Source organism: Peromyscus eremicus, chromosome 4, assembly GCF_949786415.1.
Source record: "Peromyscus eremicus chromosome 4, PerEre_H2_v1, whole genome shotgun sequence".
In the NCBI taxonomy this organism is placed as follows: domain Eukaryota; kingdom Metazoa; phylum Chordata; class Mammalia; order Rodentia; family Cricetidae; genus Peromyscus; species Peromyscus eremicus.
Genome location: NC_081419.1, coordinates 149233676 through 149256951, shown reverse-complemented (window position 1 = coordinate 149256951; position 23276 = coordinate 149233676). Strand labels below are relative to the sequence as shown.

At 47.4% G+C, this 23276-nt stretch overlaps 1 protein-coding gene across 2 annotated transcripts in view; it reads right to left on the bottom strand.

The window, feature by feature from the left end:
* Phactr3 (phosphatase and actin regulator 3) overlaps positions 1–23276 on the bottom strand; it is a 238434-nt gene that overhangs the window by 97936 nt on the left and 117222 nt on the right. The window contains exon 1 of one of the 2 annotated variants that reach the window (XM_059262051.1): positions 2082–2219. The exons of the other annotated variant lie outside the window; for it this stretch is intronic. The gene's annotated coding sequence lies outside the window, so the exon portion shown is untranslated. Of the gene's footprint in view, positions 1–2081; positions 2220–23276 lie in introns of those variants that run through there. 2 annotated transcript variants of the gene reach the window in all.

Here is a 23276-nt window from a genome sequence, read left to right as displayed (position 1 = left end):
GGCACTTTGGCTTCTCATCAGACTACATTCCTCCCTTCACTTAAGAACTCATCCATCCATCCATCCACTCTACCATTCTGCAAAAATGCACTGGCACAATTGTGCACCAGGGATTTGCTAGGGATAGCATGTAAAGAGGAGGGGAAAACACAGAGCACCTTCCTTCTTAGGTTGTAGTCGCCTGTGGGACAGGGAATAGAGATAATTAGTAGGTATAGAATGTGCTCATCTATAGAAGGCAGTCACAGTCCCTGACATTCTCTACTGCCCATTTCTTCATCTGCCTTCATCCCATCCATCACCTACCATGGGTACCACATCATATACATATTCACATTGTGTGTGCTTGCATGGTCATGGAGGTCTCCACTCTTCTCATCCTCATCTCCCACTGGGAGCTCCAGGACAGAGTTCTGGTCAGGAAAGGGAGGCACCCTCTCTGGGGCTCAGGGAATGTAGGCACAGTACATGCAAGATGGGACCAAGGAGCTCCTGATCCAGAATTGGGGCTGCATGCTGACCCTGCCAGCAGGAAGTATCGGGAAAGCTGCACAGAGTTCCTACGTCAGAAGAAGTTGGTGTCCCTGTAGCGTGGGCTAGGCAGCCCAGAGAATATCTCAGAGAGGGATGCAAAGGGTGAGAAGCAGGACTCCATGAGACATTTGACCCTTGGTTAACAATTCAGCAGGGAGCTACAGCAGAATTTTCAGCTCAGAAATTCCATGTATGGCATCCAATGAATCACACAGCATAGAGCAGTTGCTCCTTGTGGCCCTCACACCATCAGGGAATCAAAGGGCTTCGTGGGGGAGGGGTGGGACAAGCTTGCAGAGGTCTGAAAGCTGTGTCCTTGGCCTCCTAGCCTCTTCCTACCCTGAGTGTCTCAAATATCCGGCCAGGAGGGAATCCAGGAGCAGAAAGGTCAAGATGAATGTCCTGGCATTTGGAGAGAGATTACCTTCAAACACCTCAGGCAGAGATGGGCAAGTGTCTTGAACTTGTGTATGGAAAACTCACTGAGTAGGAGAGAAACCTTGTGCTGACTGAGCAGGTAGGACACCCCCACCCACCCCCACCCCGTGACAATGCTGACACACAGGGAATGTGCCATGTGCACATCTTGGTAACTATTTAGTAAGGACCATGGGTATGTCTACAGAGGGAGGGGACAGGTGAGCATCCTGATGTCTCCTTCCTGTGAGTTCTTTCTGGAGCCTGTCCCTGGAGTAACAGACACCACCTTCTCCTGGTAAGGAGACTCTGGGAGGTGCAAAGGCCTCATTAGTGGGTCCCATTAGCAGGTCTCTGGTAACACAGCGATGCTAACTGCCTGCGGGCTACCTCTGCCACCTCTGAGGCATTAGCAGCTAATTGCTGTAACACCACTTTCCGTATCTAGTGGCTGCCTCCCGCGTGCCCCTGTGGTAACCTTGAGAGAGGCTTCCCTCCTGAGACTCCCAAGTGATGGAAGGGTTGGGTCTACTCTGATGACTTATTTACATGCAGAGACACATCCAGCCCCATGGACAACTCTCATCCCGCCTGCCCCACCTCGGGTTCAGGATAGCCCATGCACAGTGCCCATGAAAGCAAGCATCCAAAGCATTTCTGGGCCCCACATCTGGCTGGCTTCAATAAACTGCAGGGCTGATTTCTATGCCTATTGCATGGAAATCCTGGTCCCAAGCCCTTATTCATAGAATCTTCACCCTCTGAGCTCCTGTCCCCTCAACTCATTCTACAACACTCACAGATACTAGAATGAATACCTGCTCAGCCAGAGATGCCAGAATACAGGCCCCTAAAGGCTGGAACCAGGACCCTCCCAGTCCATCACTCTGATACCCAAGCAGAGTGTCAACGGGCATTTCTGCTTCTCCTCAGCAGCCCTACCCTCTCTTTCCCTCTCTACCAAGACACCTTCCCTTCTAAATGCTGTGAGAAGAGACCCACACCTTCCTGGGGAATGAAGTCAGACACTTGGGACCAAGTGGCCTCAGTGTCAGGTACCGTCTACACCAGACCACAGTGGAAAAATGGTTTTCTCCTTGATTACTTCATTCATTCACTCACACACTCACTTATCAAGTGTCTGAAGAGGGCTTCTGTGCACCAGCACGGCTCAGACTTCCAGACAGAGCAACGGGTGCCATCATCCTCCAAGGTGTTATCTTCTGAGAGAATGAAAGGTCAGATATGGAAGCCCCTAGTAACTGCAGAATGGGATGGAGAACTTTGCATTCTGTACAGAGTCTTGCCCTCTCCCGTAATCCAACTGAGAATATCAAAGGAACATCACAATGGAACAAAGCCCGGTGCTAGATCTGAGAGCTCCCAAGTGGTACTGGGCACTGTCTTTACCACAGAGCTTGCTGACCTCAAGGAAAAGCAGGAGGAGCCAGGACAGGACCTGCTGCTGGAGGAACTCTTGGAAAGTGCCGTGAAAGTTGCTGAGGGTGGGTGAGGTGGGACCTTGCACTCAGGCACTCCAATAGGAGTGAGAAGAGTGTAAAGGGTGCAGGATCCCAAAGGCCTGGCTTTCCTGGGAGTGCAGAGTGCGGATAGAGCCAGCCCCAGATGCTGGAACACCCCGAAAAATATGAGCATATAAGACTCAGATGTAGCCGAGGTATCACAGTGACAGTTTGTGACTGCTACCCACACACAAACAAGTATACACCAAACTACCCAATCAGCAGCAGCATCTCATTGAAAATAATCTCTAATTTAAAAAAATTAAATTCGTTAACATTGATTCATGAAAAACAAACATTTGCTAGCAGGAGTCTGTGCACTTGGATTTGAAAGATCATAGGCTAGAGTACAGAGCAGAGAGCTCAGGCAAGAGTGGTGTGTGGCTGTGACAAGTGTCCTGAGGACCCCAGGCAATCAGTGAGGGCCCTAGTGTCAGACCAGCCTTGAGACCATGGTGGGTGGCAGACCATAGGCTGACAGGGGTGAAGGTAGGAGGCCCCAGGACAAGACCTCGAAGTCAGGAAGCAAGGCTTGCTGTGTCCTTCCCACAGGGCGCAGCAGTGGATGTAGTGACTGCTACACGAAGTGTTCTGTCCTTTGCTCCTAACATGAACTAGAACTTTCTACCCCCTTCCAACCCCAGCAGGTGGAGCACCACTTTCATCCTTGTGCCCACACCGGGAGGAACCAGGATGTTCTGAAGACATCTGTGCCCTCCCGTCCATCCGCAATCAGACTAGCGAGACAGTCGACTCCAAGGAATTGTGATTTCTTCCCCTCTAGTCTCGTCATGGGAAAATGGAAAGGCTGAAGCCTGTAGCCAGCCACAGGAACTTATCTCCCAGGAGGAGATTCGTTCAGTTCTGATGGCTTGTCAGACCCCCTTGCAGGAGAACCTGGAGCCCAGACATGACTGACTGGTCAGTGATGGGTGGGATCACACTTTGACCAGGATTGCTTAGCTATGCAGACCTCTTGCCCTCTGTTTAAACCTAAACCTCATGTCAGGACCCAGAAGATAGACTAGGGGGTCACTGAACCTCTATTCCTCTTCCTAGTGTGGCCATACTGAATAAATCTCCTTTCCCTGCATTTACATTTACTTCGTCTTTAATTGACCTGTTGAAGACTGGTGGCCAAGTCTGGCTTGTTAGGACTGCCAGGACCTAGGCTCTGACCCTAACAGCTCTAGTAACATCACCACTGCATGACTGTGGACAGTGACTCTCCTGATCCTGAGCAGTGATGGAATGCAATGAGCGACAAGAGCCAGACCCTCATCTTACCCCTGTATACCCCGTCAGCTGATCACCAGTTGCCTTTAGAGAGAAAAGGAAGGCGGAGATTGGGACTTGGGGACTAAACCACCCATATGACCTGAAACAGCATCTCGGGAAGCATCGGGAAGCATCGCGGGCCAAAAGGCCCATTGCCTATGGTAAGGTAGCAGGCTCGAGGTTTCACAGCCGTCCCTCAAGTGCCCAACATGCATGGGTACGAACTTGCAAAACCAGACTTGAGAAGTTTCAAGTCTCATATGCAAAAGCACCCCATCTGTGCCCTCCAGACCTGGAAAACTGCTGAGTAGCATAGCAACAGCTCGCTGCTCCTGTCAAGCATGCTCAATAAAGGCAAAACCGGGCCATGCCAGTACAACCTCCAGGATTAGTGCCCCGCCCCCAGGCTTCTCTTATGCACTGCTTAGTGTAGAGGCAGGAACTGGCTACTGCAGGGGGTGATGCTAAGAAGTTTATTTATAAGGGGGTTGGGAAGGATGCTAAGATGTTTATGTAAAAAGTAGGGGACAGTAATATTCCTATTTGTTTTTTTGGAGACTGCAGGCTGTGTTTCCTCCCTCTGGGTCAGCTTACCCAACCACGCACCTTGGACCCCATCATAGCTCACTTGGACAGAAACTCTACCCTCTGACTTTTCAGTGTGGAGTGAATAGGGGCCTTCCTATAAGAAAATACACCCCCTAGACCCACACAGTTCCCAACTCTGCACCATGCCAGGACCTGCAAATGGACAGAAGGGAAAGGTGAATGAGGATATGGGGAAGGGATTAAGGCTGGGCACATACTCAGATGAAACATACTGTGGTCTCTCAGGCCTTGGAGCCTCCTGAGGCCCTGAATTCATCAACAACCTCAGGCCCTGCAGCACCAACCCATCGGGAACTGGACTGGCACCCTCATCTCCTCTCCCCTGCCGCATTGCACACCTACTAACACGCATTCCTGGGGGTCCAAGGGGAGGCTGCTGAAAGCTGATTCCTCCTGGGGCTAACAGCTCCAGGAGGCAGGGAGCCTCGGCACAAAAGCAGATAATCAACATTTGCGTCTGAGGTAGGCAATGGAGCCCAGACTATCTGACCTAGTTCACCCTCAGACACTATCTGAACTAGTCAGTGACACTAGTTCATGACACTGGTGTTGTCTACAGGATATTCCAGGTGACCCCACAGATGCTCTGTGTATGGGATGAAGAAGTAGCTAAGAAACACCGTCTACACCACAAAGTCCCTCTTGAAAAGCCCCACTTGACACTGGCACAGTAAAGGCTCTGAGAAGTCCTGTAGTAGGCAATCCTGGTCATCCTGTTTGATCCTGCCTGACAGCAACAGCTCCACAAACTGCTGAATAGAAGAAGAGCTGTAAGATCAGACTCACTGTCCTCCTGTTAAGAAATGTTAATGATTATTTCTTATTTTGAAAACAAAAGTCTTCCCTAATATTTGTGCTACAAAGTTAATAAGAATTCTCCAAGATCATATGAGAAGCTGGTTCTCAGAACCTCTAAGCCCCTGTGTTTCCTCCGCTGCCCAAGGCCCTGTCTGTACCCAGCAGTCGTACTGAAATCAAGGCATGAAAAATGGCCACCATTGCCACCTCTGAATCAGTCCAACAGCCTTTCTCACTCAGATAAATTGTGGACCAGACAGTGCTCTAACCAGGGCGCCATCTGCTTAGAATCAGCCTGTGGTTCTGCCCATCGTCGCCAGGCCTGGCGGGCAGATGGCCCATTCGCCAGGCATGAGTGCAGTCTGTAGCTCTGGAGATGCTGGGCAGAGCTGGAGGCAAGAGCACAGATAGGAGGTGGGTGGCATCCGGAGGAGGAAGGGGACCTTTGCCACCAGCGTTACTCTTTCTGCTGTTTAGATGCTTCTAGATTTTTCTCAGAGCAAACTCTGAGACGAAGTCTCAGGCAAGAAGCCACCTACGTCTTCATAAGGGCTAAAAGCAGACTCTAGAGACGTTCTCCTAAAAATTACATCTTACAGAAAGGAGAGAGGGGGAGAAAGCATTTGCGGAGACCTCAGCACTCAGGTACAAATCCAGGCAAAAGTCTGATTCAGAGTTTGCATTGCCTGAACTTTCTAAAATCAAAGAGCAAGGTTAGCTCCTTCCATGATGGAGCTGTCTCCCTTACCCTGAGATACCCACTTTTAAAATCAATCTTTCCTTGTCTGAAGCTGTCACTGCCATCATGGAAGGAGGTAAGAGGGACTGAGTTCAGTCCCCAGCAGCCACATAAAAAGCCAGGCGGGGCAGTGCACACTTACAATCCCAGAACTAGAAAGTTGAGACACAGCAGTCCCTGTGGCTCTCTGTGAGTCAACCTGGCCTAACTGGTGAGCCCTAGGTCCCATTGAGAGACCCTGTCTCGAAAACACAAGGACAACATCCAAGGAACCCTAATGTTCACTTCTGGCCTCCACACATTTGTGGGACATGAATCTGAGCACACATGTACTAAGCACATAAAAACACATGTGTACACATCTTTATATACAAAACACACATGTGCTGTGGGATGTTCTGTTTGGCAAATGTGTTGCTAATTAGTCAATAAATAAAACACTGATTGGCCATTGGCTAGGCAGGAAGTGTAGGCGGGACAAGGAGGAGAATAAAGCTGGGAAGTGGAAGGCTGAGTCAGAGAGACACTGCCAGCCGCCACGATGAGAAACAGCATGTGAAGATGCCAGTAAGCCACGAGCCATGTGGCAAGGTATAGATTAATAAAAATGGATTAATTTAAGCTGTAAGAACAGTTAGCAAGAAGCCTGCCACGGCCATACAGTTTGTAACCAATATAAGTCTCTGTGTTTACTTGATTGGGTCTGAGCGGCTGTGGGCCTGGTGGGTGATAGAGATTTGTCCTGACTGTGGGCCAGGCAGGAAAACTCTAGCTACACACATGCACACATCTGCATACACAGAACACATGTGAACACATCTGGATACACAAAAGCAGGTATTTTGCTTGGTTTAAGTGTTAGAAGACTCTAAGCCAAAAGATTTTGTTTTAAACTTTTATTTTGAGGTTAGTAATGGGCAGATGTCTTCTTCAAAGGTCAAGTGGCAAACATCAAGAGCTCTGCTGGCCACCCAGCCTGGTTTGTGGGAGCAGGGAATCAGCCAGAGCTGATAAACCAAGCAAAGAATGTGAGTATACTTTAATAAAATTTTATTGACAAAAACTAGAGGTCGTTGGATTGGGTCCATAGCACAGCTACTGTTCCGGGTCCTTTGAAAATGTCTTGAGGGAAAAACTACTACTGGTCCCTCTGAGCATAAAAAGGCAGGAAATAACTGACTGAAGGTCCCAGTTTGTTCTTTTTCAGCCTCAGGACCCAGGTCTGCATCATTCTCCCACACTACCACAACCTGTGACCTGGGTTTCAGCCTCGTTCCACCCTTCAGCAAACAGGCCTTCAGCTCAATTTATAATTCACTCTTGGCTTATAGGTTTATTCATTTTACATCCTCTGTGGATACCTCACCAAGAGGATGAAAATTAAATAAAAGATCTGAAACAGTCCAGGAGGGCCTGGTCAGGGCTTGGTAAGTGGGTGAGAACCAGATGGAAACAAGCCAGGGTTCTCTTTGGCTGAAGTTCCCTCATGGGAACCAGTCCAGAATCTTTCAAGAACACAGCATGTTCCTGCAGGTTTACCGGATTTTGGCTCTTTCACAATTTCTATAAATTTGGGGACCCCATGGCATGACACACCGTGCATGGAGGAGACCTTCCACTTAGGAGCAAAGGACCCTGAGAAGCACGCAGGGCGGGTGTGTGATCTGTCTCTCAGGAACTGATTCTGCTTCAGGCCCCTACCCTGCTGGTCCTGCTTCCTTTGGTGATTGTCACAGAAGCAACAGAGCGAGATGGAGATATGCAGCCGTGAGGGGGCCTGTCCTCCTGGTGGCCTCTCTGCCAGGTGACCTTGAAGATGGCCAGTGTTGTGAGAAATGACCCTTCTGTACCCAGAGAGATCTAGCCTCACTATCCCACTAGGCAAAGACATGGCCAGCCCCGTTTTCCCTCTCCCCCGGGCCAGCTCACCGACTTGCATCACACTGGGAGTTCCAAGGAGTTCCTCAATTTCTACAGGAATCTGGGAGGGCAAATGACACCAATTTCTCTCTCCCTTGGTGCATAGCACTGACCCCTGGCACCTCTGATCCATTTCCTGATGAGACCAGCCTCTGCCCTTGTGCAGTCTAGGGGCAAAGGGTAGTGCCAGCAAGTGGACAAGACACCAGAACAAGAAGATTCATGGTATCTATCTTTCCCCAAGCCAGCCTGACCCCTCCAAAGCCCACTCCTACACCCTCTGCACATATCCACAAATGCAGCCCTCTAACAGACTCTGTGGCATTTCCCCGACTTTAAACCATAGAAATCTCCCAGTCTTCCATGACCTCAGAAGCTTCCTCAAGCTCCTCACCCACTCCAGTCTCCAGACTGGCAGCCCTACGAGAAGACTATTCCCCATACCCCCACTGGAAGATGAATTGCTAAATGGTCTTACTAAATAAAAAACCTGGAGCCAGATATTGGGGTAAATTCTGAAAGATCAGAGAAGCAGAACAAGTCACAGCTAACCTCACTTCACCAACTTCTCAGCCAATCCTGTTTCCTCAGACTGGAAGCCTCTGAGTCCTCATCCAAATGAATCTCAGCTGAACTGCTGCTAAAAGCCTAAAAGCTTAAAAGCCTCTAGTTCCTGGTCCTCACACCTTATATACCTTTCTGCTTCCTGCCATCACTCCCTGGGATTTAAGGTGTGTGTCACCATGCCTGGCTGTTTCCAGTGTGGCCTTGAACTTACAGAGATCCAGATGGATCTCTGCCTCTTAAGTCATAGGATTAAAGGTGTGTGTGCCATCATTTTCTGGCCTCTATATCTATCTAGTGGCTGTTCTGTTCTCTGACCCCAGATAAATTTATTAGGGTTACTAATATATTGGGGGACACAATATCACCACACCTCACCAAAAACCACTTCCTGCTTCTGATTATTCATGCCTGATGGAAACACCTCCTCATCCATCTGAACTGTTGATAAACCCAGTACCCCACAGAGCAACTCAACTCTGACCCTATACCCCACATCATGCCTTAGCACTGATCCCAGCACCCCACACCATACCTCAACTCTGCCTATGAGCACTCACATGAACACACACACACACACACACACACACACACACACACACACACACCCTTCTGGAAGCATGCCATCTCACAGATGTGGTATTGTCCGTTTCTCCTCCACTGTAGTGATCCTGTTTGAAGCAGACACCTGACACACGCTTTGGCAGGAATCAGTGGATGAATTCATGAATGGAAGGAGTCAGGAGAAAGACTGGAGCAGGCTCTGGGATTAGAAAACAAGATAGGTCTCCTAACCAGGGAAGGACTTCTTGGGAAAGTAAACAGATTGGAGAATCAGTGGGCACTAAGCAAGCTTTAACAAAGACAATAAGAGGTAACAATACACTACTGTGTGGTCATGTCATATTTGTGAGCCCATGTCCTGGGTGACTGCCGTTAAGGGAGCTGCCCCTGTGGCTGCTGTGGCATTGCTGATGAGAGCTTCTGAACTGTTGGGTTCTTTGGAGTTTCTGCTTTCAGCTCTTACAGGCATACACACAGTGTGGGAATCGCTGGGAGGCTGGATAATTCTACACTGAACTCTCCACCATGGCTTACATTGGCTTACTGACCCACAAGGATAGAAGTATTGGTTCATGCTACCATCCAGATCACCCCAAAACATGAAAAGCCCATCATAAGAGACGGTGTGTATGCGAGTTCATTTGTAGGTCAATTCATATACATGGAAAGCACGAGTGGCCGCCAGACACTGGGGTTTGGGGGGAGGTGAAGGGCAGTATCTTCTGGATATACAGGAGTGACACAGGAAATGGCTGGATGACCGCACTCTGAATGTCACAAGCTGTCCATGTCACTGTGTCATGAACTTGACCTCAACTGCCCTCAAGTAAAGAGGCTACGACCGGCTGCACCTCTGATGCCAGGGGGCTTGTGCTACGTCCTTTGCATACATACCACACTGAGCTTCTGCTTCAAACCAACACGTGAGTGTGCAAATCTCCCACGGGCAAGAGCTGTACTCCTGTCAACTCCACAAGGCCCTCACACCCCTGAGCTGATGCAGAGAGGAGCAGAATGCATGCCTGACTCACACACAGGGCTTGTGCACCATGCAGGAAGTGCAACCGGAGGTGCGCAGGGCCACATGTCCTCTGCGGAGGAAGTAAAAGGCAGCACAGAGCTCCTGAGGTCAGCAGGCCCAGAGACAGAAGCCAGCAAGGACGGCTGGACATCTCAGGATCCTACTGTGAGAACTGCCTTTAGAGTCAGGGCAGGATTAGTGGCTACTGGGGGCCACTAGGATGCGGGGAGGGGAGCCCCTTACTTCCTGTTAAGTGACAAAAATGATTTGGGCTTGGCTATGGTGCTGAGGTGTGGCAAGACAACTTCACTCAATGCCACCGAATTGTACCTTTACTATTTATTTATTCATTCATTTATCTGTTCATTCATTCATTCATTTTTATTAAGAATTTGCCCAAAGGTCAGGGCAATGACTTGGTGTATAGTACACTTGCTCGATAAGCATGAGGACATGAGTCTGAACCTCCAGCACCCATGTAAAAAGGCTGACTGTGGCTATGCAAGCCATAACCCCAGCATTGGGGTCACCGTGGCTATGCAAGCCATAACCCCAGCATTGGGGGTAACCGTGGCTATGCAAGCCTATAACCCCAGCATTGGAGGCCATAGGAAGGGGGAGCTAGAGAGCTTGCAAGCAAGCCTGGCCCAAAGAGTGAGCTAATAGTTCACAAAGGAAGAGACCCTTGTTCAAAGCAGCAAGCTGGAGAGCTGTAGAGGACAACACCTGGTGTCTTCTGACCTTGACCTGTATGTATGTGCACATAGACACTCACACCCACAAACTCAAGTGCATGCAACATACATGCACTGCACACATACACAGAGAATCTGATCAAAAAGCATCCTGAAATGAAGAGCCAGAATCCAGTCAACAAAACAAAACAAAACAAACAAAAAAACATTTGCAACATACTCAGCAGACCCACTCTGGTTTCCATAGCATGGAAAGACATTGGGGTTGGGGTAGGTCAAGTGTGTGCATTTCCATGGAGACTGTACAGCACAGAGACGAAAAACCCCCAGAAAGGCTTGGGATGCCACAGCCTCCACAAGGGCTGACTGAACACCCTAGGCTTCAGGCCTCTCCAGGGAAGGAGACTGCACCCATCCCAAAGCCATGCAAAGCTGGGGTGTCCAGACCAGAGTCAAAGAAGGCACACACTGGTCAGCTGCTCCATGCACACATCAATGACCCACTCAGCTGCCTCCTTCCAACAACTCACTCTCCAGCTGCCTGAACAACACAAAGGGTCTTTGATTGCAGTTTGTAGCCCAGCAGGCAAGTCTGCACGTGTGGTTTAAAGGTTTCAGTCAAACTGAGCCCCTGGGGACCACTCAGGTCTCAGTCTTGGAAACCATTTCTTCCCTCATCCATTAGGCAAATGTAATCAAGGCCAAGAGCGCTAGCCCTTGCTGCAACTTGAAACGAGCCTGAATAAGAACAGAGGAGAGGACCCTGCTCCTGAACCCACCCATTCCTCTGTGGGGTGTAGACACAATGGCTCTGCCATGGTCAAATCCTCAACATGGCGACTATCAAAGATGTCCTAGGTCAGCTGTGAATGAGGTGAGGCAGAGATATCAGGAGCCTCATACACACCTGGGACTGGGAATTAGGGTTCAGAAGCAGCTGGCAGCTCCTTCAAAGCATAAACAGCTACCACTTAATAGTCCTACTCCTGAAAACACAAGCCCTGGGAAATTGGTATGTGAATATTCATAGTAGCATTGTTCCTAACAGCCGACTGGCGAGACAACAGCCCAGAAGTTCAGCAGTGGAACACACAATGCAGTCAATCTCCAGGTAGAACAGACAGGGACATTAAGAGTAGCAGCATGGATGAACCTTGAAAACAGGATGCCAAGCAAAAGATATGAATCATAAAAGACCACACACCGAGCTAAGGAGATGGCTCAGTGGATCAAAGCACTGGCTGTGCAAGTGTGAGGACCCGAGTTCAAATCTCCGACACCTAAGTAACAAGCTGGGTGCATCTGTACATGGCTATAACCCCAGCACTCTGAGATGAAGAGATCACCCTGTCTCCAGAGAATAAGGCAGAGAATGTTAGAGCGAGACACCTGACATCCTCCTTTGGCCTCTACATGGACTCTTGCACCAGCATACCCAGCACACACGCACACACACACACACACACACACACACACACACACACACACACTACATTTTATAATCTTATTTATATGAAAGGTCAGAACAGGACAATCCACAGACAGAGAGTGGATGATGGCTTCCAGGCTGAGGAGGGAAGTGGAGTATGATTCAGTAATAAATGGACACAGAGTTTCCTTGCAGGGTGAAGATTTGAAAGCCACTCTGTGATGGAGGCTACAGTGAGGGCTCCCAGAGATGCCACGGAACCTAACATTGCACACGGGGGACTTGAGGTGTATGAATCATAGCTCCACAATGGGGGGAGCAGAACTGAACCCCATAGTAAGCCACATGACAGCCATGTATCTCCCTCTTCTGGAACGGACCCCTGATCTGACTGTATGTGGAAAACCCAGGATCTGGCACCGCCCTCCATACCCTGAGGTCCCTACTATCCCCATCCCAGATGCAGGCTCCATGTCAAATCAAGCACAAGCATTTGCCAATGTCTCCAGACCTTTCGGCTCCTCCCACAGTTGACTCCACTTGTCTGTCCACTGCCACCGGCAGCACCAACTGTGGCAAGAACCACCAATTGTCCAGCCTTACCAGTGCCCGTTTCTGCTCCCCAGCTGCCCAGACCACCCAGAGAGGGTCAAAAGCTCAGACCAAGCTCAGTTGTTTTCAGGCGAAGCCCTCTGGAGGCTCCAGGCATACAGAAGGTGAACACAAATTCCCCTGGGAGTCACAGGTCATACTTGACACTCACTTGACTTGAGTGCTGCACCCCAGCCACACTGAGGACCGCACTCACACATCCCATCTGTGCCCCTATCATGGCCACCTCATGGCCTCTGTGGTGACTCTTCACTGCGACACCCCCAACACTATTGAATTGAAGACTCTTTGCCTCTGAGGATCCACTGAACAAAGGCACCCCCCCCCAAGCTCTTTGCTATGGTGGCTTTCCTTCATGGCCCAAGGTGTCACCTTGCTGAACTTTCCTCACTGGCATTGATTTCTTCAGCCACCTGTTCCCTTCCCCACTGGAACAGCATTTTCTTGAGAGCAAGGACTTAGTCTGCTTCTCATGACTTCATGCCCTAGTGAAGTGGGGCTTAAGGCCCCCCACTGTTAAAGTCCCTCTGCTAAGAAGACAGGAAGCCCACAGGCCTGGTGTCCTTCTCTGTTGGTGCTTGTCATCCCTTGCTGTGACAAAATGGCTCCTCTTTCTTCCATGGCCTCTCTTTTCTTTGGTGTCTAGAACAACACTAGAAACTCTTCCATTTGAGAACAGTTCTCCCCAACTGTTCTCCCCTGGTCTGGCCCACTCCCATTGCAAGTTACAGCTTAAACTGCTTTGGAAAAAAGACTGGGTCCTATGCATCACCAGAGCTCCAGCACAGCCCTGATTGTATCCCATAGTGTGCAGGCCACTGGCAAATTGTTCTTACTGGTGAACCAATTTCCACACCAGGGCAGGGTCTCTCACAAATCCAGTAAGACCTCCTGAGAGGAAAGGGTCTGTAGGTGTGTTTTAACATGGCATGGTTTGGTGTGGCCAAGCTTCATTTCCAGGAGCAGGCATGTACTGGGCTTGAATGCAAGTTCTGATGAAGTGTTGAGACTCGAAGAAGTGACGCCAACCCTCTGAGCCTCAGTTCCCTGCTGCTGCTGAGTGGGGGATAAGCCTGTCCCTGTCACAAGCGATGGCCATGAGAATACCCTGGATGATACATGTATACAGTGATTCACAGTGTCCAGTGCTCAATGATAGTTCTATTGTCCTCTAGGCCAAGCAACTACCATCTTGGGGAGTTCAGCTGAGCCCTCCAGCAAAACCATCATCCCAGTTGGGCACGTTGACTGTTTACACTCTTCACAGAGGGTAGGATGGGTCACAAGAGTAGCCAGCTGCTCTCTACCACCTGTTGTATGCAGCTCTACCTTAACTGCATGTGGCCTCTGGGAGGGGCTAGAGCACACAGTCAGGAAGACTAGGAGCGGGAGCACCATCTGAGCAGTCACAGGGAAGTCTTTATCCCCTGGTGGATAAAGACTTTCCAGGTGCATCCTGTTAGGGGCAAGGAGGCGTACCCTATAAGTAACCCCTCACCTGGGGTCTTGTCTGTAAGGAAGCCCAGTAAACTCATTGGTTTCCCCAGAGTGACCTTCAGCAGATTTATTGGTGGTTTGTTGTTTGGCAGTTTGAGTTTGTTGCTGGGACCTTAGGACAGGGAGCTGGCATTGTCTCTGTGTCCTCCTGGGAAGGAAGGAATTTTAGCAACACTACGCCATCTTCAGCATAAGCTTTTCTTTTCTTCCTCTCTCTCTCTCTCTGTCTCTCCGTCTCTGTGTGTCTGTCTCTCTCTCTGTCTGTCTGTCTCTGTCTGTATCTGTCTGTCTCTGTCTCTCTGTCTCTCTTCCCCCCCCCCCCCCGAGTAAGAGACACTGGGCCCTTTAGCAGTCAAAGGTGACAGAACTCTCATTAACACTGGCCACACCGGTGAAGAAAGCAGAAAAGGCAACTCCAGGGCCCACGTGCCTTAGCAAGCTGGCTTGTTCTTCTAAACCTTTTAAAGGCCCCTATAGACCAGGCTCAGTGGAAACAGCAGATTTATTCTATCCAATTCTCTGAGGAGGTGAGCTGAGGGCCATTGCTTCCTGTGAGCTAAAAGCCCACCATCCTTTGAAAACCCTGCAAAACTCGGCAAACTCAAAATTGTCATAAGGAAAAAAGTGAATGATAGAAGATCCTGTAATAATAAATAAGAGAAAGTGACCCTCTAGCCTACTGTCCATCAAGCTGACAGCCCCTGGGGGACAGCTTATTACTAATTTATTCATCTGGTATTGGTGAGTACTGCAAACTAATTTATTAAAACAAAACAAAACCTCAGGCCACTGTGCACTTAGACACATTAAACTTTCATAAGACCTCATGGGTCCTTGTCCAGAAGAGGAAGGACTCTTAGAGGGGCTGGTATTGCCTGGGGAAACAGCAATGCCATCTGGTGCCAGCGTGGAGCCCATGTGACTTGGGCCAACTGGCATGATCTAGCAGGAGAGAATCAAGTCCACAAAGTCATATTCTGACATCCATGTGTGGACTGTGGCAGGTGTACACTCACTGTCATGCCTGCATCACGCATGCACACATAATAATAATAAACTTTAATTTTTGAAACATATACCTTATATCAGAGCTCTCTGTTACCCAAGGAATTTTCTTCTTTACAGATCTCTAAGGAAAGACAAGTTCATGTGTCACGATTCAGGGTGACACAGGAATGCACAGACTGGGCTGGGTCTTCTGGGTGTGACTTCCAGTTACTTGTCCTTTCTGAGCATGAGTGTCCTGGCTCTAGACCATCATAGATTATCTAGTCATGATATCATCTACCTTCCTTCCTTTCATGGAAAGGGAAGGAGACGAGGAACCATGCTCTGGTCCTGAACATGTTAGGCCAATGGGTATGGTCTAGTGAATTCTAACCATGTCTTAGTCCTGTGGGTGGCTGTATTCCTGTTTAGCTCTGTGGGATCCACAGCAGACTCCACCAACGTCAAGGTCCTGTTTGGCTCTACAGGGCACTGGGAAGAGGGGACGAAACCAGTTCATATTATTCCTCACAGTGGCTTAGCATCTACAGTCACCATAGCCAAATTACAAATGAAATAAGTTAGCCCATGTTTTTTCCATTATTAACATCATCAATCTGCCCCCTAAGAGAGGATTCACTGAATAAACACTCTGGTTTCTTTTAATTTTTCATGAAAACAAGAAATAATTGTCTTGATAGGCTGCTCCAGATGGAAAGAAAACGAAGGTAGGAATAACTTCCAGAAATCATCTCACTGTGACAACTCTGAGTATAACACATGCCATACTCTTCCATTCATTTGCTTGTTCTTCCTGCCAGCGCTGAGGAAGCACCTGACACTACATGGTACTCACTTGGGCAAACTGGTGTCAGTATTACTCAGAATGCAGGCTTTGGTCTAGCAACAGCCTTTTGGCCAGGGCCAGCTGTGTGCCTGGCCTTGCACTGAGCATGGGACTTACTTGGTAACCAGAATACACACAGACCTTGTTCTTAGACCCAACACTTGATGGGCCTCATCCCATTTGGTGGAATGTTAATAAGAAAGCAGAAAAATTATCAAACTATAGGGCGAGCGATATAACACATTCATAGATTGCAAGGCCGGGCTTTTTAAGGATGGTATTTAGTCTCCAGACATTAAAACAGAAACAATCACATGAACAAATGTGTGGTTATATGTGGGTGACTATTAGTAGGTGAAGACAGGTCCTCTGTCCTGGACTGAAGAGACCTCCTGGGCAGGAATGGCCAAGGTTGTCCTCTGGGAAGACATACGGCTTAGACTGAGCAAGACCTGCAGATGATGGGAGGAGCAGAGAGGAGGAGACCTAATTTCAAAAGCTACAAGGAAGAGTCCCAGAGGGGAGTGACCCTGGAGAAGCAGGAGAGCTTGGGTCACAAACCTGAGACCCTGGAGCACATGGGGGAGGGGAGAGGCAGGATGAGGGATGCTGAACACTCACATTCATCCTGAACTGAAAATAGGCCTTCCAGGGAGAAACATACTCAGGAGAGGCCATCATGTTTGGTATCCCGTGGCGCCAAGGGTGCTATAGACAGATAATTTTTGCTGAATAAATATACAAAGAAGTATTTTCTCCTATGGAAAAATATGGACAGGCCTTTCAGCCTCTACTTTTAATTTCTTTTTTGTTTTTGTTTTTCTTAGTTTGCAACCTTCTTATGCTGGTGTCTGCTGAATAACTAGCTGGTGTCCTCTGAATTTACAAAGCTCTGAAATGAGAAATAATACCATTCTAACACAGATCTGGAGAGAATGAACCACAGAGGACCTGCTTCCTGTGGCCAGGACAGCCCTATGAACCTGTTTCCTGAGGCCAGGATAGCCCTATGAACCTGCTTCCTGTGGCCAGGATAGCCTTATGAACCTGCTTTCTGAGATCAGGATAGCCCTATGAACCTGCTTCCTGAGGCCAGGATAGCCCTATGAACCTGCTTCCTGAGGCCAGGATAACCCTATGCCAAAGTAGAAAAGTATTCCTAGAAGTGAAAGTGGCAGACAACCTCTCCTGACTCAGTAACAGACACGCTACAGAGAACACCAGTAAACATGAGATAGGACACACAGGAAGACAGAACCCTGCTAGACAGTCAGGCTCATTCCAGAACTCATTCAACATCCAAAACCATTGCATTGACTGCATAAAGAACTATCACAGGGTCATTTTCAACAAATGCAAAAATAGCATTTGATAAAAACCTGCACCCATTCATGATTAAAAAGTGTTCCCAATCTCAGAGACTTTCCTTAATCTCATAAAATATGTACACCATGCTGGGTTCAGACTATGTCTTACAATGAAATATTGAAGCATTCCCTCTGATGTCAGAAACAAGACAAGAATGTTTTAGTTTAGAATTACTAGAGGCTTTACCAGTACAATAAAAAGAAGAAGAATTGCAATGGAGAAAAAAGGGAAGTTACCCTTCCTCTCCAGAGAAATGTTTTACAAAATCCAAAAGAATTTCTAAAATTAGAATAATTTACTAAGTTAATTACACAGAAGGTCCAAGAATCAAAGAATTGGGAAATGATATTTAACTAATGAGACAATCTTACTGTCATTTAAAAAAATTCCTAGAAAAATTTTGGTGAAACTCATTCATTAAACATTGTGCAGAGCCAGGCGGTGGTGGTGCACGTCTTTAATCCCAGCACTTAGGAGGCAGAGCCAGGTGGGTCTCTGTGAGTTTGAGGCTGGCCTGGTCTACAGAGCGAGATCCAAGACAGGCACCAAAACTACACAGAGAAACCCTGTCTCAAAAAAAAAAAAAAAAAAAAAAAGATTTTCTAGGCTGGGGAGATGGCTCGAGCAGTTAAGAGTACATATTGCTCATGCAGACCAGAGTTCGTTTTCCAGTACCCACCTTGGGTGGTTCATAATAGCCAGAGGATACGATGCCCTCTTCTGGCCTCCATAGACACTGAGCTCATATGAGCAAACCCACACACAGACACGTAATTAACAATAACAAAAACAAACCCTAAAAGAATTATTACAAAATAAAATATTAATTTTCATAGAACGATTTCATGAAATGAATCTGAAGAGAAGTCACACTGAGGAGTGCCAACCAAACACTCATGTCTAGAACACATGCTTTTTTTTTTTCCCAGAGATCCACCTGGGGCCTAGTCATGGATCTCTGCATCCAGATCCCTCAGTAGTTGGATGAGGTTTCTAGCACGACAATTAGGGTGTTTGGCCATCCCACCACCAGAGTAGGTCAATTCGGACTGTCTCTCGACCATTGCCAGCAGTCTGTTGTGGGGGTATCTTTGTGGATTTCTGTGGGCCTCTCTAGCACTTTGTTTCTTCCTATTCTCATGTGGTCTTCATTTACCATGGTCTCCTATTCCTTGTTCTCCCTCTCTGTTGTTGATCCAGCTGGGATCTCCCACTCACCCAAGCTCTCTTTCCCTCGACCCTCGCCCTTCACTACCCCCACTCATGTCCAGGCTGTTCATGTAGATCTCATTCCATTTCTCTGTCATTGGGCGATCCCTGTGTCTTTCTTGGGGTCCTGTTTTCCAGGTAGCCTGCCTGGTGATGTGAGTAGCAGTCCAGAAAAAATCATCCTGAGTGAGGTATCCCAGACTCAGAAAGACAAACATGGTATGTACTCACTCATAACAGGATACTAGATGTGGAACACATGCTTTTTAATTCCTAGCAGTTTCTATTTCAGAAGTTTGACACTTTGTCCAGGTGCTTGGGAACAATGCATGCAAACAGCCTGCGAGACAAGGAAAAGAAGTTTGATGTCGTTGATTTTCAGGGAAATGCCCAGTGACCCATGGTGAGGTTTTTCCATAGGCAGACCACAATGGCTGGAAAAATTTAAGTGATAGTCACTAACAACATCAAGGAGAAGGGGAATGGACACGGCAGAGCACCCAGAACTGCTGGGCTGCAGGAGAGCTCACATCTAGACGACTACTCGGGAAAACTCTTGAAGAGTGTCTGAGAACATCCAAATGGGCTGCAGTTCACACCAGAGAAAGTCAGGCTGAAAACAGGCAAAAAGCACAAGTACTAAAGAGTTCCTAGTGACAAGTTCATAACAGCCAAATACCTGGAGCAAACTGACTGTCATTGACAGCCGGATGGATGAAAGCAGGATGAAGGCAGTGTCGCGGACATACCAAGGAAATGAACAGCATGAGGGTGAATGTGGTATTCACACAGCCACCACAAGACCAGCCTAAGAACTGTAAGAACCAGCCACGAGGAAGCTGATGTGAAATATTATGCACTGCTCTATTCCGACAAGACTCAAACACTAGTAAAATTAGCTTTGCGGATGCAAGTCCTGGGGGTGATCCTCTTGACAGTGCTGGCAGGGACAAGGGTGACAAGGATATGTCCAGGCCACTGGTCATGCTCTGCTTCATAGGCATCTAAGCCATTCCAAGGGTGTGTGCACTCATTGCCTGCACATTCAGGGGGTTGCATTTTTTATAAGCATCAGTAAAGATCTTTATTAAAATTCTAGGTTAAAAAACAAAGCAAAACAAAAACAAACAAACAAAAACCCTGTCTATTGTGTGGCTGTCCCGTGCAGGATAATTTCCGGTGGGAAAGGAAGGGACACACTCAAGGGGTTCTGTTGGGTGTGAGACTTTAAATAACAACCAATTCCTAGAATTGACATTTCTCTTGGGCTCTCCTTGCTTTTTGAAATATAAACAGATGTCCAGGGTGGCTTGTGCTCAAGGTATACTCAGAAGAGCCCAGAAGGTAAACTTTCCTTCTTTCAAAACCAGAAGGCAACCGAGGGCTTTGGGGATAGCCCACAATGTTTGGGGGTCTCTGGGGCCTTACGGGTCAACAACTCCGAAATAAGTCATTCCTGGCCCTGGGTAGTTTATTTGTTCACCTCTGGTGTCTACCTGGGGCTTTGCTGCATGTTTATAGGGTAACTCCACTTTAACTCTATTTATACTGTGTAGATGTATTCAGGAAGCTTCTACATTAGTAGGTTTCCGCAGGACTTTTTGAAAAGTCTTTAGTGTTAACTTTTCCTTCCGATTCCCTCCTCTGTTCTACCCTCCTTCCCGACCTCAATTTAACCCTTCCTGTTCCATTACTCCCTTTTAGCCCTTTATACAATCTGTTCAATCTCCCTCTGCATGGTCCCTTTGTAATTTCCTGATCTCTGAGTTTCCACATGGAACAAACATATATGAAGATTCACAGATCAGTCACAGAGGAGAGAAAACATGGAATATTTGTGACCTGGGTTATGTCACTGGGAATGATTGTTGCATGACATTCTCAAAGAAGAGAGAGCACAAATAAAAATGTGACACTTAACACACACACACACACACACACACACACACACACACACACACACAACCTAAAAGGACAGGGTTTGAAGTTTCTGCCATGAAGAAGCAGTAAATGTCTGATGTGCTTGATGCTGTAACTTAGTTTATAGATGTCTTAATCAGGGTTTCTATTACTATGATAAACACCATGGGGAAGAAACGGGTTTATTCAGCTTTCAACTCTTGGGTTATACTCACGGCTGAGGGCAGTACGGGCAGGCACTTCAGCAGCAGAGACCATGGAGTAAGGCTGCATAGTAATTGCTCTCCACAGCTTGCTCAGGTTGCTTTTTTTTAACAGCCCAAGCCACCAGCCCAGGGATAGCACCACCCACAGTGGGCTGAGCCCTCCCCCATCAATCATTAATCAAGAAAATGCCCCTAACAGAATTCCATACAGGCCAATTGATAAAGGCATTTTCTCAGTTAAGTTTCCTCTTCCCAGATAACTCTAGCTTGTGTCAAGTTGGCAAACAACAACAGAAACAAACAAACAAACAAACAAACAAACAAACAAACAAACAAAACCACCAACCAGGACAGCATTACACAATAGACAGGTATTAAAACATCCCACAAGGTCTGGGGATGTAGCTCAGTGGGTAGAACACTTGCCTAGCATGCATGAAGCCCTGGGTTCAGTCCCCAGCCTATAATCCCAGCACTTGGGAGGTGGAGGCAGGAGGCATCAAGACCAGCCTGGGATGCATAAGACTCAGTCTCAAACAACCAGAACTCACTGATACCTATAAATAGGGACAGTTTTTATGTTGGATGTATCAGCTAGTTTTGTTTATGTTTTTGATAAACCGATTTTCAAGAATAAATATGAATGGCCTGCTAAAGAAAGTCTATATTGATATACTTGATGTCTGGTAATCCCAAATAACACTGTGAGCTGAATTAGCTTGGTTGAAGAGACTCAAAACCCTATTAGATACAACATGTATTTGCTTCCAGAATTTAATCAAATCATACACCTGACTGTCAATTGTCTAAAATTACAAGTCAACCATAAAACGACACAAAAGAAATGGAACCTTCAGCATAAGAAGAAAAAAAAATCTGTTTTTAGTAGATTCTCTAAATGTAGGGGCTCTACCATGAGGCACGAAGTTCATCTTGTCACAAGAGTTGTCTGAATCCCCTAAGAGTGTGAGCAGGGGTCCTCTCAGAGGGGGCAGGATGGGGGAGAACACTGTGAGACACAGCCCAGAGATCAAGATGCACCACAACTACAGGGCTGCATGCTGATACTGAGTTCCCAGGCGCAGGTGCACACTGAAGTGAGCTGCATGACTGAGGTAAGGAGAGGAGGCGGCAGCATCCACCAGTGGGGAATCACTAGGAACATCCTAATTAGGTATTTGGGGGAAAATCACAGTAGAGATTTTCACACTGACACAGGAGTCGATTCCAGGGCAGGCTGAGAAAATTTGGGAAAAAACGAAATTGACTCTGAGTTAAGATAAGCATTTTACATTTAAAGGCCAGAGGAGCAATCTGGAACAAAAGCCTCCGCACCCCCTGCACCTCTCATCCTACCAAGGTTCCAGCAAAGGTGGGGGCCTGGAGGTCATCTGCCTGACCTGCATCTGGAATTCAGCCTGGTTTGATCTAAGCCTCAGCACATAACCACAGCTGCTGTGAGTTCATGGGCAAGACAGTCACGCCATGTCTCATACAATCATACGAAATTGCATACATGTGGGAAAATCTCAAGAATAAAACAATAAAAAGGAAAGATCATTACCTTAAGAAACAAACAAAAAGAAACAATGGTCCAAATCACTTAAGTTGAAACTTTTACTTCAAAATCCACATAAAACAAAACCAAATAATACACTCTGAAAAAAGTTCACAATAACGACAGGCGGTGAAGTCCTTAGGCTACAATGATATTTAAAACCAACAGGAAAAAAATGAAAGCTCCCTTCCCTTTGAAAAATGCAAAGTGTTTTCAAAAGAAAAAAAAAAAGACAAACAGCAAACACTGGGTAGCGAGGCCTGCTCCGTTGTCTCAGAGAAGCACAATCGAGGATGAGTTTCATTTTTGTCAAAGCAGTGATTGACTTGTTTTTTTAATTAACTCATCACATTTAAGGGATTTGGAAAGATGAGCACACAGTACAGATGGGAGCATTGAGTGACACCAGCCCTCCAGAAAGAGCTGGCAAAGCCTGTCCATGCCTTTGGGGGATTCTGCACCCTGTGCCTACACCTCCACCTAATTAATCAGAGACATAGACGAAGTATTCTTTTAAGGTTTCTGTACAGGTGTGTATGTGAGAGTATGCACAGGCATGTGCAGGTATGCGTGCATATGTGTGTTCACGTACATGTGGAGACCAGAGAGCAACCTCAGGTGTCATTCCTCAGGAGCCATTTATCTGTTCTTTGAGACAAGTTCTCTCATTGGCCTGGAACTTATCAAGTGTTAAGCAAGCTGGGCTGTCTGACCAGCAGGACTCGGGGCTCTGTTTGTTTCTACCTTCTCATCACCTAAGTGACTGCATCCACCCACCTACCTCCCTTTCTAAATGTCAGTTCTGGAACTGAACTCAAGTCTTCCTGGTTGCCAGGTAAATATTCTACTAACTCAGCCCTCTCCCCTGTCCCTAAACAAAATTTTTACAAAGACAATGTAAACAGTACAGACGTAAACAGTTTGGGACAGATGGGACAAGATTTTAAGCATCCAGCAAAAACTGGGTAGCTGAAAAATGTC